Below are 14,903 nucleotides of genomic sequence, written 5' to 3' on the forward strand. Positions count from 1 at the left end.
ACAGGGTTGCTCTCCTATACTGGTGCCCCCAGGGTCTCTGCCAGACTGCCACACTACTGCCAATTCCTGATCAGTGAAAGCTGCGTGCACATGGCATGACAAACATGTGCTTTTGTAGAGAGTAGTCCCGTCTAACAAAAATCAAGGTCACACAGTCCATATATAGGGAGATACCGCAACTTCGGGATACATTTCCAACTTCAACTTGGATTAATAACACACAGTTCAATTTGACAGTAACTTGGCTATTTAGACCATTTTGGTGCTTCTTGGACGGTTCCTTACGTTCAGGAGGTGGACAATTACATACAGATGCAGGGCCAGTTACAGTGCTGTTGGAAATTGGTCGAAGCAAACCAAAATTTCTTGAAGCAACTTCTTTTTGAGAAGATTCTTTGTTTATTCAGAGACCAGAGCAACTAGACGGCATTGAAATAAATCTAAAAGTCAGGCAGATTATGGCAGGAAGATGAAAGTGTGAAGCAGCAGGGACAAAGGGCAGTGTCCCCTTAAAACCCAGACAAAGTTTCTTATACAGTATGCCAGAGAACTAAGGAATAATTAGTATTATAATCCAGGTTTTCCACAGTATGCTGCAGTCCATAAACTTCAATGTTACACAGATTACATCATTATTATACGTAACCATTAATCCACAAAAATTACACCTACAACAACTTCTAATTGGATAAAAGTTTCTTGTCACGAACACTCCATGCGGACATAATTTGTTCCTTAAACCTTCCATTAATCCTCTCCAGTTTTAATACCAATTTCCATTTTTCTTTCAAAGACCCATATTGAACATAAAACCAAAAGTGGGCCCCTTCATTTATCACCTATCCAACACCAAGGATCAAACATGATCATAAACGTGCTAATGGCCTACTTCAGTCTCAATAGACAAGTACATTTATCTTGGCCAAGACCTCCATCACTAATGCAAAGATTATCCACTTTCTAAAGCCCACCATTACATCATGACTAGGGATGAGCGAATCGACTTCGGATGATTTGCATAAAACTTTGTTTGAATACTGTACTGAGCGAGCGCTCCGTATAGTATTAGAATGTATTGGCTCCTATGAGCCAAAGTTATTACTTCGCGAAGTCTCGCAAGACGTTCAGTAATAACTTCAGAAATTAATTTCTACTGTTAAAAACTTCTTACCGAACTCGGTTTCGGTTCCAAGTGGTACCAAGTGGTTTCATCTGAAGTCGATTCGCTCATCCCTAATCATTACCCCTCTAATCGATTATCTAAGGATCTCTATCAAAGTACATCAGATTCTTCACTAACCAAGTTATTTCTTCACTTTCTACTCTTTATTAAACTCCTTTCTGAGATGAGAACACAAGATGTCTGCCAGAGACAACATGGCTGACTATCAGATCTAATCCTTAGGCCTCATGCACACAACCATTTTTTTTTGCGGTCCACAAAAACGGGTTCCGTAGTTCCATGATCCGTGTCCGTTTTTCCTTCTGTGGGTTTCCTTGATTTCTGGAGGATCCACGGACATGAAGGAAAAAGTCGTTTTGGTGTCCGCCTGGCCGTGCGGAGCCAAACGGATCCGTCCTGACTTACAATGCAAGTCAATGGGGACAGATCCGTTTGACGTTGACACAATATGGTGCAATTGCAAACGGATCCGTCCCCCATTGACTTTCAATGTAAAGTCAGGCATCCCTATTATACCATCGGATCTGAGTTTTCTCCAATCCGATGGTATATTTTAACTTGAAGCGTCCCCATCACCATGGGAACGCCTCTATGTTAGAATATACCATCGGATTTGAGTTACATCGTGAAAACTCATATCCGACAGTATATTTTAACACAGAGTCGTTCCCATGGTGATGGGGACGCTTCAAGTTAGAATATACTAAGAACTGTGTACATGACTGCCCCCTGCTGCCTGGCAGCACCTGATCTCTTACAGGGGGCTGTGATCCGCACAATTAACCCCTCAGGTGCCGCACCTGAAGGGGTTAATTGTGCGTATCATAGCCCCCTGTAAGAGATCAGGGGCTGCCAGGCAGCAGGGGGCAGACCCCCCTCCCTCCCCAGTTTGAATATCATTGGTGGCCAGTGTGCGGCCCCCCCTCCCTCCTTCCCTCTATTGTATTATCATTGGTGGCCAGTGTGCGCCCCCCCTGCCCCCCTCTATTGTATTAATATCATTGGTGGCCAGTGTGCGGCCTCCCCCCCCCCCCCCCCGATCATTGGTGGCAGCGGAGAGTTCTGATCGGAGTCCCAGTTTAATCGCTGGGGCTCCGATCGGTAACCATGGCAACCAGGACGCTACTGCAGTCCTGGTTGCCATGGTTACTTAGCCATATTAGAAGCATCATACTTACCTGCTGCGTTGTCTGTGACCGGCCGGGAGTTCCTCCTACTGGTAAGTGACAGGTCCGTGCGGCGCATTGCTTAATGATATGTCACTTACCAGTAGGAGGAGCTCCCGGCCGGTCACAGACAGCGCAGCAGGTAAGTATGATGCTTCTAATATTGCTAAGTAACCATGGCAACCAGGACTGCAGTAAACTGGGACTCCGATCGGAACTCTCCGCTGCCACCAATGATCGGGGGAGGGGGGGGGAGGGGGGGGGAGGGGAGGCCGCACACTGGCCACCAATGATATTAATACAATAGAGGGAGGGAGGGGGGGCCGGGGGGATCCGCACACTGGCCACCAATGATAATACAATAGAGGGAGGGAGGGGGGGCCGGGGGGGCCGCACACTGGCCACCAATGATAATACAATAGAGGGGGGGCCGCACACAGAAAATCACGGAAAACGGAACGGCCACGGGTGCACACAACGTTCGTGTGCATGAGGCCTTATTCTGTTGTCCAGTTGTAGACTTTAGGTCTGTAGTTGTAGGTCTCTACAACTTTCATCTCTACAAGATGTTTGCCAGAGACAACATGGCTGATCATCAAATTCCATCCTAATTCTGCAACAGCTGCCAGTTGTAGACACAATCCCTGCTGCCTCCAATTACACATGTGGTCTAACAGTCTGGGTCTCTAAACGGCCTTTAATGCACCTGTTTGGCATCCAGTCCAATTACGATACTAAACTTGTCAGGACTTTATCAATGCTCTGGGACACGTACCCCCTCCAAACTCACCAGCATCAATTACTTTCTTTCAATCTCGAATTACCCCTCTTAGGGCTTCAAGGCCTATCCCACTCCTACTCCATGGTATCATGGGCCCCACTCCTCCTCAGGCTTCAGTCACTCCATTTGGCCTTTCTCTCTCATACCCAACAGTGTGCAACTTGGTGGCTGTCTATGCCCAGTCCTCCACCACCTGCTGTTTTACTCTTTCTCATGCTCTTATTGCACGCACACGCTAAATGCATCAGCAATATGCCATTGTTTTCCACAACATATGCAGTAGCCTGGGTTTGAGGTGGCCCCCAATGCTACACTGGATCCCCTGGACACTGTTGACACTGTCTCCATGGGTTGCTGTTCTCTAGAGAGGGTGGTAAGGCCTGGGACACCCCAATGGAAAATAAGTATTTACTTAAACTGAGAATGTTCTACCAATGTGTTATATAAATGGTTGTTACACTGCAGCAGTGATGGCCTTCTAAACTTCTACCTGATATGCACTGGTTCAACCGAAGTGTCAAGTGCAAGGGATTCCCTGATTTTCCCCCTCTAACTCCTGTACAGGAATTTGTTCTTCGATGCAGAGAATCCCCAAGTCACAACGCTCAGAGTAGACTCGGATCAGCTATGATAGCGCTTAAAAGTATCACAAAGGTAGTCAGTAACAGGAGTAGACAACACAAGGTCAGCAGAAATGGCAGGGACCAAGAAAACCACAAAGTCTAGAACAGGCGAAAGTCAGTATAGTACAAAACTCTGAGTACCAGGCAGAGGTCCAAGGACCAATGTCAGAGGAATGCCAGTGGTAAAGCCAAGGGTCAGCACCAGAAGCAGACATTCAGAATTTGCCAATCACAGTGTAGGACCTGCTAAGGTAGAGCTTATCGTCGGGCGCAAAGTTTTAATAAGCTGCTGGTGGTATCGTCTTCTTGGCTACCTGAAAAGGAGAGCCTGGCTGGAGCTTCCAGGAGGGTTAAAATACTTACCAATATATGTGTTGGTAAATTCAGGGCCTTTAAAACCCCACCCTGGTAATGGCCAAACCCACATGTGCACGACCATTTCTGGGCAGGGCCTACATAAGCCCACGTATTTTGGCCTGGGACAGCCTGAATTTGTCTTGGCACTGCTGATTGTGTAGCAACTACACTCCTAGTGCTTAAAGCAGCCTGAGTAGGAAGAAGAGATGTGAGCACCTCAAGATGCCTAGAAACTACTTGCCTACAACGGCCAAGAGCAGGGAACTGTAACAGCCAAGTGACAGAAGGTCATCTACCAGCACAAAATGACTTTGGACTATGTCCCGTTGATTCGTCTAATTCTTCTCACATCATGATTCTTGGAACTGGCCCAATAAAAATTTTCCTTGACCCATGTGAATGACAATCTGCAAGGCTGGAAGTATAAAGTCATTTCAAGGACCTAATTTTACACATGACCGTCCTTTGCAGCACGTAGAAGTAGTGTCCTTGTGGCATAACAATTTTTCAGACGTGAGACAAATTCTCAAACTCTTCTTATGGATGTATGAAGTGCAGCGTCAGTATCATACCTGTAACCCAATGCTTCCTCTCAGTACATAGAAGACACACAGTTTACAATCTATCTTCTTCCTGTACATGTTCTGTGTTATTCCCATGTTACTGTATGATTTTTTTGTGTGCAGTCTTAGGCTTTAGGCCTGAAAGAAATTGTCCTAAAACAAGTCCATGCAAAATACAGGAGCAGTCCATTGTTCATCCGTCAATCATTTCTATACATGTAATAAAATTGTGGTCACCCAGCCTGCATTTCAAGTGGTTGCTAAGTAACGTGGACATTGCCATTACACCTATAGGCTCTGCTCTCTCTGCAACACTGCCTCGCCTTCTCTCCAGGAATTGCAGCAATATTGGTTGTCTCATTGATTTACGACCAACTTTTGGCTTCAGGTGTAGGTTTCAGAGCCCCCATAGACAGCCTATTATCTGAATTAGGATGCAGCTTACCACCATGTATTGTGCTCTTACCAGAAGAGTTGTCAATATCTCCAGCATGGTCAGCCCCTCGGCTCCCACCAAGTGCATCCCCAAACTTCAGGAGCTGGGGTAGCTCATGGAGAAGTTTGTTAAAGATGCCAAGAACAGAGTCGATTTAATAGATGGGCCTACTGGTGATTGACAGCCTGCTCTGTTTTAGTTTCCATAAAGAGATAGCTGCCAGTCATTGATAGTACCGCCCCCTGGACGCCTAAACCTTCAAAAAGCACAGGTTTATGGCAAGACAATACAAGTTATACTGAATATTTTTCAAACTACTCAATTTTTGTGTTGCAGTAGCTCTGAAAAATCTTGGGTTGGGTCCATAGAAATTCATAGATACATTTGGCAAATATGCGTAATTAGAAATGAATGGGCCTGCTCCCTCCAGCAACGTTTTTGTAACCCTCTCCTCCTGTGCAACCCCAATTCCTGTGGCTAGTCTAGATCGCTCTCTTACCCTAAGTTCACACCTGAGCGTTTTACAGCGCGTTCAAACGCGCTGTAAAACGCTCAACACATGAAAACCAATGTTTCCCTATGGGAATGGTTCTCACCTGGGCGTTTTACAGCGCGTACGATCGCGCTGTAAAACGCCCGACGCATAATCAAGTACTTGAGCTTCTTTGGGGCGTTTTGACGCGCGTTTGTGGCCATAGGACACTGCAGTCAATCACACAAACGCGCGTCAAACGCGCGTTTACTATTACAAAAAACGTGCATAAAAACGCGCGTAAAACGCGCGTTTGAGAAACGCTCAGGTGTGAAAGCAGGGTTAGAATCTGACCAAGATCAACATCTGTGTGTAGTTTGTATGTTCTCCCTGTGTTTGCGTGGGTTTCCTCCGGTTTCCTCCCACACTCAAGAGAGATACTCATAGGGAACTTAGATTGTGAGCTGTATTGGGGGCAGCTTGATGCTAATGTCTGTAAAGCGCTGTGGAATATAGCAGCGCTATATAAGTGCATACAATAAATAAATATAATGTCATTGTATAATTCTGTTCAGAAGGCCCTGAACATAAAATCTGTTAGTCCTCCTCCTGGGTGGGCCCCTTCTGAGTCTGAACCTCTGTATTTGCCACATCTACACTGCAGCATGAACATAGGCTTATGTAACTTAGCAGGGTAGTTCTCCTTTCTCACCACCAGATAGCAGCAGCATTACACAGTCAGTGATAAAAAGCACTGTGCATTTCCTCTGCTCTTTTTGTGCACATCCTAAGTGCAGTTATGGCCAGAGTGCAGGTTGCATTAGTCACAGGGAGCAACAAAGGTCTCGGGCTAGCTGTGGTCAGGGCCCTGTGCAAGCAGTTCCAGGGAGACGTGTATCTGACAGCCAGGAACCCCAAGCTTCAGAGGCGGCTCTTCCATTAGGCCACTTAGGCCGCTGCCTAAGTCTTCGCACTGGTGGGGGCCTCGCTCTGGCTCCCACCCGACACTGCCGCAAGTACAAATTGTGTGGGAGCGTCTTTGTCAAAACATTCCGGGCTTGAGCCAGTGCCCCGAATGCTATTCCCCACCCCCATTGTACTTGTCCACTGATCTGCTAGGCTACTGCGTGGGCATGAGCTCAGTCACTTCAGAGCACAACCCCATCCTGCGGTGCGTAATCCCGCGAGACCAGTGACCAAAGGATAGGAGATAAGTGTCTGATCAGGGGGGGTCGTTCGGCCGATGGAATCCCCCATGATCTCCTGTAAGGTACTTCCAATCTCCTTGTGCCCGGAGCGGTGGTCAACACTCCCCCTCCATGTATTGTGACAGGGTGTCACAATGTTTTGCAGAGAAAGTGCTGGATGGTGTGTACATTGCACCAAGTTTCTGGCACTTCATGTGTTAAAAGGCTCCAGAAAGGTTTGGTTTTCTTTGTATCCAGAAGCTTCCTGGGGAAAAGAAAGCAGTTTAGGGTCCCGGAGCCGGTCAGGGAAGAGTTGGGTGGGTTTCCTGACCACCCGGAGCCAATCCGGGTTTTACCTGCCTGGGGGACTGCTCACACAGATGTACTAATTAAGTCAGCAGCCCTGACCCAGGAGCTCTCTCTCTCTGGGAGTCTGGGCAGTCTGTTTGAGAAGCTGCAAGCCTAGGAGCTCTGAGAGCGGTTGGCTTCTCCACCTAACTACTGAACTGTAAGTTGCTCTGTTTTCCCCTTGAAAATGCTCTTTGTGTTTTGTGTTATGAGTTTAGCTAGGGCTGCCAAGTGAGATAGGCAGGAGCCAGACGGCTATTGTTGTTTTTGGTTTTGTTTGTTGTTTTGAGCAACTTCCAAAATAAATTAGCAACAGTGTGACGCACAATCTACAAAGGTGTCGATTGTTCCTGTTTCTGCCCAAAACAATCCCGCAGGAAGGTGTAACAGTTCACAGTATCTATGGAAAGCCGCAGATAGAGCACTTGTGTATCTCCGAGTCTTCCATAGAGATACATGGAGGGGGAGTGTTGACCACACCACCGCTCCGTGCAGTGTTTGACACAGCTTATTTCTTAGGACTGAGCCGGGGCGCCGTACGGGAGATCAAAAGCATCCCAACGATCTTCGTAGGGGCCTCATGTTCGAGTTTCACCTAAGGCCTCTCAAAGTCTAGAGCCACCTCTGCCAAGCTTGGAGAAGAAGCTGTGAATGGGCGTCAAATTGCTGAATGGTTTGTCCTCACAGGGCGGACCCATAGAGGGAGAAGGGCCCTTTACATCTTTCAATAATAAAAGCACCAAAACTCCACGCTGTGGTGACACAAATTGCATTGATGTGTTCTTGAACCTGGTGAGTAGTGAATTAGAATCTACATCTCTACATTTTACTCCATCCAATTGTACAAAGGAGGAATTGAAAGCCCTAAGTAGCTTAGAACAAGATAAAAATATAACTATTAAACCTTCCGATAAGGGCGGTAATACGGTCATCTTAGATACTACTATGTATAGATCCATGTGTCAGACTTTATTGGCACCGAGGGATTGTTATGAGTTGTTGGATGGGGACCCAACTAATCAGTATAAACAGGAACTCAAGATCATCCTGGATAATTCAAAAACCAAAAAATGATTGATCAGGATGAATATAATTTCCTTTTTCCCCAACATCCCCAAACAGCTACATTCTACTGCCTCCTGAAAGTACAAAGTGATATGACCCCCTTAAGTGGCGACCCATTGTTTCGGGAGTCGGTAGCCTAAGTCAGAATTTGGGAATCCATATAGACAAAATACTATCACCTTTTGTAACAGCTCTTCCCTCATACGTACGAGACACAGGGGATCTCCTTTTAAACAGTTGGAAGGTATTCACTTGGATGATGGCTCCATTCTAGGTAGCATTGATGTCGAGGCATTGTAGTCGTCCATCCCTCATGAACTTGGCTTGCGTGAAGTTGCACATTTTATTTCCACACGGGGACCCTAATACACATCGCATAACCAATTTGTTCTCCAGCTTTTCAATGGCAGGTTCTAACACCAGCTCAGGGGCACTGCGATGGGGAGTTCTTGTGCCCCGTCGTATACTAATTTGTTCCTGGGCTGCAGGAAGGGTACCTGCATCTTTGGGAATGAGACAACAGTGGAGACACAGAACATCCATATGTGGGCCCGATGTATTGATGATGTCTTTGTAATTTGGAATGGGAGTATGGAGACATTCACTACATGGGCCAACAGGTTGAACACCAATAGTGTTGGCCTTCAGTTCACCTCTAAATGCCATACTACAAGATTACCCTTCCTCGACATCTGCATAACCTTAGACACTTCCATCTTCAGAAAATCTACCTCCACTAATTCCCTTTTATGTTGGGAGAGTAGCCACCCCTTTCCCCTAAACAAGGGAATTCCTCGTGGCCTATTTGTGTATTCGGAGAAATTGCTCACAACACTATGATTTTTTTAGAACAGGCGGCGGATTCGAGGAATATATTCCTCGATGACAGATACCCCGTTAGCACTCTGAAGCCGGCTTTTCAATCGGCAGTCCTACAAGATCATATATCCCTCCTTACACCCAAGAATGTAAACACACCCGCAAGCGGTGTCAATAGAGGGAATAAAATAGATATTCGCCTCATTGGTACATTCGATGTAGCACCGCCAGCAATTAGAACTTGGCTCAATAAACCTATTTCAGGTTGCTTTAAATGTGGAGGCTGCGTCGCCTGTAAATACATGTGCTATGGTAAGACATTTAAAAGTAACGTCACCAACAGAGTGTATGAAGTCAGACTGTCACACTTCGGTGTGGGAGGGAAACACCACACCGACCATAAGAGGGAAAGGTGGAACAGGGAATCGGGCCTGAGTACTAGGGAAGGAAGATAGACACCTCCTAGTAAAAGCCTAACCAAAATCCTGACTGACTACCAGTATGAACAGACCCCAAAGGTAGGTGTGTTCATACGCAGGAATACCTAGAGTTCTATCTACCCCTATAGGACCTTGGTACTAATGGCAGGGACAAGACTAGTGTAGTGTCCCACTAGGTAAAGGTGGGCACTACACAAAAGGGGTTAATGTGTCTTATTGCATTGAATGTCATGTGCATGTATTTCCCCGTGTTAACTGGGTGTCAGGCCTGTCAGGGTGCAGTTTAGCCTCCCAGGTGTTAGAGGGAGCTAGAGAGCCCTAGTTATATATAGGACGGCCCAGACAGGGGAGTGGTAGTGTATTTATTCCAGGGGACTAGAGGAGTCACCTAGTCAGCCTGAAGCTCCTGAGGCTAAGGATAGCTCAGTCGAGATACCCCAGTAGTAGGAGAGGACCTCCTGGGAGAAACCTGCAGCCACCTTTCCCTTCCAGCAGACAAGACAGCTAGGAAAAGGAGGTACTGTAACCTAGTCAAGTGCCAATACTGGAGGAAGGATTTTGTACCAAGGATTTAAGCCAGCAATTAGGCATCCGGGCCTTGGGATCCAGCCAGCTAGAATAGCTGAGGGGATAGAGCAGCATTGTACTGCAAAGCATTAACTGTTTGCCCTCCAAGTATCTTGCAAGATTATACCTGCCATATTGTGAAGTAAACCTGCTGTGCACTTGTACTAGAAAGTACTGCATTATTTTCATCTACTGCAACTGTATGTATAAAGTTGGACTGTTTCCTAAAGTAAAGCAATGTTTGGTTTACCAACGGCGTACTCAATTAATCCTCCTACAAATCGGTGTGCCACCGTTACAGGCACTGGCGTCACGATCCTTAAAGGGACCTTACCTCAGGCACTCAAAACACCTACAACATCCAGGGCACCTCACATACCATTAGGTCTGGTCCCTATCTACAGAGTGTGCCCCAGAGTAACTAGTGTCTGCCTCTCTTTCACTGTCGCATGCCTGCCCAGGGTTCTCCTCAGAAAAGTGAGTAACCCTCGATTGCCCATACCGTGACCTCACTGTCGCTATACCCTGCAGGTCTGGCGTGCTGCACTAGCTGTTCCTCCAAAAGGAAGGACGAACAGGAGTCTACCTCAGGCACAATGCAAAGAATAGGGAAATGCAACACACAGAACCCAAACAAAATACAAAAGGGAAAGGAAAGACTTAACTTCAAAGAGGCTATGGAAGCACCAGAAACTCCGCCGAGATCCACACACCAGGTATCCACAACTGAAACTGAAGCACAGCATTGTGGGAGAAGCAACAATAAATAAGGAAGGTTAAATGACCACATTAGCAACACCTGAGGCAAAGGTTGTGGCCATTACCAGAAACAACACAGACACCTATTGATCCACAAGGAAAACCTACCAGATCAAACCACGTGTTGCCAGTCTCACCGATCTCCTGCCACCTGTCGCGGGAACGCCCGTGACAGAGACACGATCCATTGCAAGTCTAAAGGCGTCATCTACAAGATAACATGCAATTGTGGAAAGGAATATATCGGCAAAACTACAAGGGAATTGAGATGCAGTATTGGAGAGCATATTGGAGATATAACAAATCAAAGACATACATCCATATCAGAAATGAACATGAAGGGAGGACTGATTGTCTCAGCGTCATGGGCATTGTATTGATCAGACAGACAGAGAGAAGGGGTAATTGGGACAAGAGAATTTTACAATGTGAAGCCAAATGGATTTTTTTTCGTGTATCCCAATGGCCTTAATGTACAATAAAATTATAGTTGTTTTATATAATTTATAACAACTTCTGTGTTCCTTTTTTGTTTTGCCCCTATGTTACTTAGTTTAACTTTAAAGAGAACCTGTCACCGGGATTTTGTGTATAGAGCTGAGGACATGGGTTGCTAGATCACCGCTAGCACATCCGCAATACCCAGTCCCCATAGCTCTGTGTGCTTTTATTGTGTAAAAAAAAACAATTTGATACATATGCAAATTAGCCTGAGATGAGTCCTGTACGTGAGATGAGTCAGGGACAGGAATCATCTCTGGTTAATTTGCATATGTATCAAATCTTTTTTTTTTACACAATAAAAGCACACAGAGCTATGGGGACTGGGTATTGCGGATGTGCTAGCGGCCATCTAGCAACCCATGTCCTCAGCTCTATACACAAAATCCCGGTGACAGGTTCCCTTTAAGTCATTCATACTGATCTATTATGATTGCCCCCTGATTATTATATTTATATATATTTTCATTTTCTATTCATACTTATTATCATCTCTAATATGATTTATTCATTTAGATAATCCCGCTTTGTGTCTTGTCTTACCGTTTATGAGCTACATAGCTCGTCTTGCAGAATAGCCATCTTGCATCTGTGATAGCCCTGAGTTGGGCGGGGCCTGACGTTGCTAAGTTGCTAAGCAGCAGGCTGCCGCGCTACTTTGCCTCCGACTTCCCCACTGTCCACGCGACTTCCCCCTCCTGTGTTCTTGAGATTGCACGCTTTGGGCGTGCGTTCCACGTGCGTTCCAACGCACGTAACAGACAAGCGGGGCTCAGTCAGGGCAATAAGCCGGGAGGACTCAAAAGGGAGGTTAGCGCTATGCAGTGCGCTCCCCTCCCTTTTTTTACTCTTATCGGCGGTGAGACGAGGGTTAGGTGCGGACACTTCCCCATGCCCACTTAGGCACGGACCACTGTCCACTCTGTGCCTCAGGTTTTTTGTAACGAGGTTTGGGGTTTACCTTATACTCTCATTACTCCTTGCTTCCGTTAGAAAGCAGCTTTTGATTCTCTAATTTATAAACCGTGGAGATCCAATTTTGGTCCATTTGGGCATATTTAATTTTGCTTTTTTTTGTCCTTATTTGAGTATATTCTTCACTTATAAATCCCCTGATGAGTCCCTTTCCTGGGTCTCAAAACAGGAACGAAAGTGTAAAACAATTTATCAGTATTTCTTTGGAGTGTGGGAGGAAACCAGAGTACACGGAGGAAACCCACGCAAACACGGGGAGAACATACAAACTCCATGCAGATGTTGTCCTTAGTCAGATTTGAACCTAGGACCCCAGCAAGGCACCAGTGCTAACCACTGAGCCACCATGCTGCGCTTGCTATATTTGCTACCAGGTTCTCTCACATTCATAGTTGATGGCTGTGGGTTCCAGCAGCAGGACACCCTGCAGGCTGTTCTATCAAAGGGGATTGTCCAAAGTGGAAAACCAAAGAGGGGAATTAGTTTTAAGATTCAGGCATGTGCTGCCATGTTTATCTCCATACAAACCCAGCTTTGTCCCCCACACACTCTGACAGTGCCTTGTTTCTGTGATACTGTATATTACTGTTCTTACACAGCAATTATGCCTCCTTTGAGCCCCCACAGATTAATGATACCCCTTAGTGCCTCCCTCACAGTGTTTATGCCACCTCACAAAAATGGTGCACCCTAAGGGCCCCCGTTACAATAGTAGTGCGCCCTGAGAGCGCCCCCCCCCCCCCATTCTGCTGGTGGAGTCACTTTGTACATACATTACATTACTCACCTGTTCTGATCCTGAGTTACATCCTGTATTATACTGCAGAGCTGCACTCACTATTCTGCTGGTGCAGTCACTGTGTACATACATTACATTACTTATCCTGTACTGATCCTGAGTTACATCCTGTATTATACTCCAGAGCTGCACTCACTATTCTGCTGGTGCAGTCACTGTGTACATACATTACTTATCCAGTACTGATCCTGAGTTACATCCTGTATTATACTCCAGAGCTGAACTTGACCTAACTGCATGTAACTTTAATGTTCTCTTTATCCAGTTGCTGACACAACCCATTTGGTACCCAAGCTGAAATGACTCTGAAGACCAATTTTTTTTGCGCATGAGAAGTTTCCAATGAGCTACTTCCACTCATCAAACCCAATGGTAATTATACAGTGATGAGAGTAGACTATGTAAAGTGTCTCTGCACAATAAGGAGAAATTACACCCCTTTACTTACATGCCAACAGTCCTATTTGGATAATTTCGGGAAATGGACTGCAAAAAATTGGGTTTATGTAAACCCTGACCAAAAGTAAGTGGTCCCAAAAGATTGGCAAGTATATTAGTAGATAAGAAGCAAGAGCAGTAGATATATTTGATTTGCTCGCAAATACTGTGTGCCGTCCGCATCTGTATGTCCATTCCGCTGGAACCTGCAGAAAATAGAGCATGAAGTATTCTTGTCCATATTACCATCAAGGATAGGAAAGTTCTATAGAAGGCAGATGTTCCTCTCTGCAAAATGCAGAACGCACACGGCTGGTATAGTGTTATGCGGATATGCAATTTGCAGACCGCAAAAACGGCTATGGTCGTGTTCATGAGCCCTAAGGGTGAGCGTATGGGAGTACTCATATTATCGGCTTAGATATAGGACCACTTCTTTATGGTGCTTTGCTCTTACAGGAAGAGTTGCCAATATGTCCAGCTTGGCCAGCACCTCAGCTCTCGAGTGCAGCCCCAAACTTCAGGAGAAATTCCACAGCGACACGATGTCACCGCCACTTCTGTGAGAAGGTCTGTTAGATGTTCTTCTCTACCTGCATGAAGTTGTTTGTTTTGGTTTCACTTTGTCATTTCCTTTCCTTCTCCCAGCTGTCACCTATTTACACTAATTGTCTCCCTTTATATTCCCTCCCATACTGCCTCACTTTGCGGTTTATACTTCTTCTTGGATTGTGTTCACTGCTGGATGCTGCTTCTGATGATTCCTCAGATAAGTCTGTTTCCTTTATTTGTGTTTCCTTGCTGGTTTGATTCTAGGTGACCCTGACTCCGTCCGTATTATGTGCAGGGAGCCGGTGGTCGTGTCCCCTCACTATTATAGGGTTTTCAGGTGTCACATAGTATGAGGTACGTGGACATGCAATCGTCTACCATAAAGACCTTTGCATGGGCATAGCAGTCAGGGAGAGCTCTAGGGGTTTTATAGGGCTCACCCATATGCTCCTTAGTTTGGGATCAAGCCAGTCGGATGTTTATTTATAAGTTCCAGCTTTCTGCAACACCATCCGTGACATTCGATCACAGAGGACGAGCTGGTGAAGCTGATGGAGAAGTTAGTGGAAGATGCCAAGAACGGAGTCTATGAAAAAAGGGGCTGGCCAAACACCGCTTATGGGGTGTCTGAAATTGGGGTAACAGTGTTGTCCAGAATTTATGCAAGACAACTATAGGAAACCAGGAAGGGAGAGGGCATTATTCTCAATTCCTGCTGCCCAGGGTGGGCGAGGACTGATATGACAGGTCCAAAAGCCACCAAGTCACCAGATGAAGGTGCCGTGACCCCAGTATATTTGGCTCTTCTTCCTACCTCAGAGGATTCACCTCATGGGGAGCTGGTCAGCGACAATAAAGTTGTCACCTGGTAG

General features: G+C 46.0%; 1 pseudogene; it reads left to right on the forward strand.

Annotated features, from left to right (window-relative positions):
- Positions 1-6,380: 6,380 nt before the first annotated feature.
- Positions 6,381-14,903, forward strand: LOC122931867 (annotated as a pseudogene).

The sequence above is a fragment of the Bufo gargarizans genome, chromosome 3 (genome assembly GCF_014858855.1).
Source record: "Bufo gargarizans isolate SCDJY-AF-19 chromosome 3, ASM1485885v1, whole genome shotgun sequence".
NCBI classification, from domain to species: domain Eukaryota; kingdom Metazoa; phylum Chordata; class Amphibia; order Anura; family Bufonidae; genus Bufo; species Bufo gargarizans.